Below are 5,731 nucleotides of genomic sequence, written 5' to 3' on the forward strand. Positions count from 1 at the left end.
CAGTCTATAATATAGAACATTTATAAATAGAATATTTATAAATATATATTTATAAATGTTTTATAAAAAATGTTTTTTTTTATCTCATTACGAAAAGTAAATCCTTATATTCACACGCTGATATATGACCTACGTTGGACCCCTTATTCGCATAATCTACGAACCTGGAGCTTAACTATGGTCTATCCATAGCACTTACTCAGCATTACCTGAAACTTCTGGGTCTAATTGACACCACTATTGCTCATAACCTATATATATATATATATATATATATATATATATATCCCCATTCGAGTTATTACTTCTTTTGGCGTAAGCATAACAGAATGCGGTGTTTATCTTAGTATGAGATCATAATGTAGCACACATAAGATTGTGACGCATGTTACTGGTGTACCCTTATGAGACGGGTAGTCATGATGGGTATATTGGGTTTCGTATATTTGTACCCCAGTGTCACTCTAATGGTATTCGCTGCTCTCTCACTCAATAATGATGATGACGATGATGATGATAGGGGAGAGAAAGGGAGAGAGAAAGAGAAAGAGAAAGAGAAAGTGAGAAAGAGAAAGAGAGAAAGAGAAAGAGAACGAAGTCACAGAACAAAGTCTTCTAGGTCAGAAAAATGAAATTATGAAAAAATAACAGTCTATCCTAGATGCAACCGAAAGAGATCGCTACAGCAGCGAAAGTTGAAGAACATGGCTACCTAGGAGAGGAAATTGAATAAGAAATAGCCGAAAGATCAATGAAGCATTTGGTAGAAACAAATACTGGTAAAGGTGAAAACAAATTTTATTTCATGTTAGGAAAAAATATTACCGAAGAGGAAAGAAGCTTATTTTAACGTTTAAATGAGACACGAATTAGTGAATAGAACGAGATCACCGACTTTGAAAAAAATCGAAAGTGAATATCTGTTGTAAATCAGTGAAGAGGCTAGACAGCCATTAATAAAAATCAAAGTTGAGAATGTAACAGATGTAAATGATTTCATATATTGTGCAGCCTCTGGTACTGTAGAAATTCTTGGGATTAAAAGTCAAGTAGAAAGAGGGGGGAAACCCATGGTAGAAAAGAAGATTTGAGAATCAAATTGGCTTAGTGAAGATCTTAGAAGGATAAATGCCATAACTGAAAACAAGACGTAGTGATGAGCTTCAAAAAATTGTAACTTGAAACACTGGAGTTAGATGCAGCTAAAGAAGAGATAAGACAAGAAAAATAAAGGAAGCAAATTCAGGTAGAAAAAATGTGCTAGATAGGAACAAATTATAAATCAGTGTCAGCAAAACGTGCTCTTCAGAAACAGTGAAAGGAGATTTATACCAACAGCTGAACAATGAGAATGAATCTCAGGAGGATGATATACCTTGAAGCAACAAGGAAATTTTCATCAAACATTTGAAGCTTGGACGTTCAACTCAACAACAGTAAAGAGGATTGGTTACTGGAGCTTAAAAATGAAATAGAAAACAGGTCAATACAAAGAACATAACGCTACAGAAGATAAAGTGAAAAAGATGCTTAAAAAGAAAAGTCAAGAATTGTACATTGGTAATGCGATACCAAGTGAAATACGAATATGAAGACACCAAGCTGTTAATTGGATACGCTACAAGAAAGCATATGAAAACGTAGTACCTTGAAGATACTTGGGGTCAATGAGAAGATTAACAGTTTTTTTTAGAAAACACGGTAGGGAATTACTAAGAAATACGAAATATGGGTGGGGAATACTTCAGGGACCCCGCGCTCTCTCCATTATTTTTTGCGGTTGCGTTAATATCTCAGACAAACACACTGAAAAAAAATCCAGATTGCTTATGAGACCAGGTTGAAAATAAATCATCTGTTATATATATGGATGATCTCAAATTATGCACCAAAAATGAAAGATCTGAATTCCCCTATACAAACAGAAAGAAGGTGGTGGTGGTAGTAGTAGTAGTAGTAGTAGTAGTAGTAGTAGTAGTAGTAGTAGTAGTAGTAGTAGTAGTAGTAGTAGTAGTTTTGAATTCAGATAACTTTATTAAGCCTGATCTCTGCTATGAAGAAAGTGCTTCCTGGCCGTTTTGTTGTTGCTGTTGTGGTGACCCTTCTTGTCTTCACCGTTTGTTGTTAGGAGAGGATCTCCTTGAGTTTCATGGTTCGTCTCTAACAATGAGGACTGTGTTCTTATATTTGCCCACTCATGAGTTGTATCTGGCATCATCTTATAAACAGCAACTTCCATGGTTTGTTCTTGTAGTTTTTATTGTTTGAGATATTCAGTAAGCCCTTATGTGTACACTACAAAATGCCTTTAAATATTTTTTTACTTCTAAGTGTATAGCAGCTGGACCATCTTCCGTAGAAGTTAAATTTTAAGGCCTCTGTCTTACCACCCTCTACTGCACAGTTTTATAATTGCTTTATAGTCTTGCAGGACTTGTGTGTCCATAGTGACCACTCTCGACCACAGATCACCGAAAGTTGCATCTGTACTGACCACCAACTCTTATTATGTTATGAAGATGACTACTAGTCCGTAACGTGAACCTTGTGTTCCTCCTTTCCAGAAACTAGGGAACCAGCCTATGTATAATTTGGACTTGCGCTTCCGTTTCATCCTCCGTCTTAAAAGAGTCCTATAAGGTATAATGTATCCTCCCCCTTCCATTAAAAAGGATTTAACTTCGAATGTTTTCCAGGGCTATTTCCAAGTTTTCCTCGAATGAAACGAGAAAAGCCCTCATAGCCTTGGTAAAGCACAGATAAGTTATCTTCCTTCTCTTGGACACCTTATTATATATTGTGGTAAACTGGCATGTCTTGTGGGAAAATTCTGTCAGCATTCATTTTTTCAGTGAAATGTTTCATATAGAGTGGCTATTTCATCTGAAAGGACTTTTGCGAACCAGAGCATTTCGTTTTCCATATCTACATCTGGCGTAATATGTGCTTGTATACTGCTGCTTCTGCTGTTGTTGTTGTTGTTGTTGTTGTTGTTGTTGTTGTTGATGATGATGATGATGATGATGATGATGATGATGATGATGATGATGATGATGATGATAATGGCGCCATTTCTATTCGATATATTTAAATTCTGTGTTAAAATGTTCGTATGTTACTTTTGTTTGTAGTCACTACTAATATTTCGAGTTGCAATCAAATTAATTTTTCCTTGGAAGGAAAAAATAAACTTTGTCCACAAACATAACACAAACCTTATTTTATTTTTCTTTCTTTCTTTTTTCTTTTTTTTTTTTGTCAACCCCTGTAAGAGCAGACTCCAAACTTTATATAGTTACCTGAATACAAGTAATTTTGGCAACTACTACTACTACTACTACTACTACTGCTGCTGCTGCTGCTGCTGCTGCTGCTGCTACTACTACTACTGCTGCTGCTACTACTACTACTACTACTACTACTACTACTACTACTACTACTACTACTGCTACTACTAATGATAATAATAATAATGATTATTATTATTATTATTATTATTATTATTATTATTATTATTATTATTATTATTATTATTATCATCATAATAATAGTCTCAATTGAGAAAGAAAACAAAGCCAGACATAGTCTTAATTGAGAAAGAAAACAAACTATGCTGGATCATAGATATAGCATGCCCAGCTGACAACAAGGTATGCGATAAGGAAGAAAGAAAAGTCGAGAGATATGACAGGTTAACTTGGGAAGTTAAGTTGTGGTCGATGAAAAAGGTAGCAGTAGTACCAATAATTGTCGGAGTCCTAGGAATAGTGAGCAAAAATCTCGAGAAGTACGTGGAACAAATAGGGGCTGTAATAAGGGTGGAGCACATGAAGAAAACAGCACTACTTGAAACCGCTCGAATATTCCAAAAGGTACTCGAGAAATAAGAGGTGTTACCTTAGTTCACTGGTAGTGAATGATCCAGTGCGGTCACCTGACCAGACATAGAAAACCAGACATTGTTGTGGTGAATAAAAAAGGAAGAACACGTATGATAATCGACATAGTATGTCCCCGTGACAACAGGATCAATGTGAAAGAAGAAAAAAAATAAACAACTGTGACGATTTAAAGTAGGAAATAGAAAGGTTGAGGTCAATGAAGAGAGTAGACGTGATACCAAAAGTAATTGGTGCATTTGGAAATACCAGCACTCAACTACCAGCATGGCTGAAAAAGATCGGTGCAAATGTGAAGGTAGAACACCTACAAAAATCAGCATTACTTGGAACTGCAAGAATTCTTCGCAGAGTTCTTGAAGCATGACCAGTAAACAAGTGTCACCTTAGTTTGCTGGCTGTGGACAGCTGACACTTTCCATAATACCCACCAAAATAAGCTGTAAGTTTTCATATAATAATAATAATAATAATAATAATAATAATAATAATAATAATAATAATAATAATAATCCTTTCTACTGGAGTCACAAGGCCTCAATCAAATTTGTGGTGAGCGGACTAGTCGATTACATCGACCCCAGTATTTCACTGGAACTTAATTTATCGTCACCGAAAGGGTGAAAGGCAAAGTCGACCTCGGCAGAATTTGATCTCAGAACATAAAGACGGACGAAATACCGCTAAGTATTTCGCCCGGCGTGCTAACGAGCCTGCTAGCTCGCCGCCTTACTGCTGCTGCTGCTTCTACTGCCACTACTACTACTAATAATAATAATAATAATAATAATAATAATAATGGCTCTCATGATCTTAATTGATTGGAAGTGTTATCATGCACGTTGTTTTGTATTGGTATAAAAGTTGGGCTACAGCAAATATTCTGCTTAATACCACAGATTTGCTTGTCAGTTGTTTGACCTTAACCAGTTGGGCATGTCCCTTGGTGGCTGATGATATGTTCATCTCTGATCACGAGCAGAAGTAGTGGGGGGAGCATCATAGCCATGTGTTGAGAGGAGTTCTTTGGAGCTTGAATAATTCACCTTTGGAAACATGGGTGTTTTGCTCAACATCCTTAAACAAACCTTATTCAGGGACCTTTTGAGCGGGATGGGTTACTCGACCTCAAAAAAATTTTAACTGGGCCCCACCTGCAAGGTCATGCGCTGTTTATCTTGATATAAGATCACCATGTCGTGCACATATGGTTGTGATGCATGTGCCTGGTGTACCTTTATCAGACGGGTAGTCATGATGGGTATATTGGGCTTTGTATATTTTACCCCAGTGTCACTTTGATGGCATGCACTGCTCTCTCACTCAATAATAATAATAATAATAATAATAATAATAATAATAATAATAATAATAATAATAAACGTTTCTTTATTAGCCACGAGGAACAATATAAGTAGTATAAAATCATTGATACAAAAGGATTGCAAGCATGTGTACTTGTACTTTTATATAATAAACGGAGTTATTATATTGGACACGTAATGTAATATACTAGAACACGTAATTGGACACGTAATGTAATATACTAAAACAAAACAAATAAGAGCAACTTGTCTAAGATGCCACGCTGTGGGATCAGACCAAACGAATTCTATATCCATTCGGCCATGCTTCTTCCGCTGAAACACCTATTTTAAAAGTGTTGACAACATAATAATAATAATAATAATAATAATAATAATAATAATAATAATAATAATAATAATAATAATAATAATAATAATAATAATAATAATAATAATAGAACCATGATAAAACGATGGCAAGAAAAGCCCCTACATGGTAAATACTGGGCTAAACTAAATGCGAAA

Source organism: Octopus bimaculoides, chromosome 5 (genome assembly GCF_001194135.2).
Source record: "Octopus bimaculoides isolate UCB-OBI-ISO-001 chromosome 5, ASM119413v2, whole genome shotgun sequence".
Taxonomy (NCBI): Eukaryota; Metazoa; Mollusca; class Cephalopoda; order Octopoda; family Octopodidae; genus Octopus; species Octopus bimaculoides.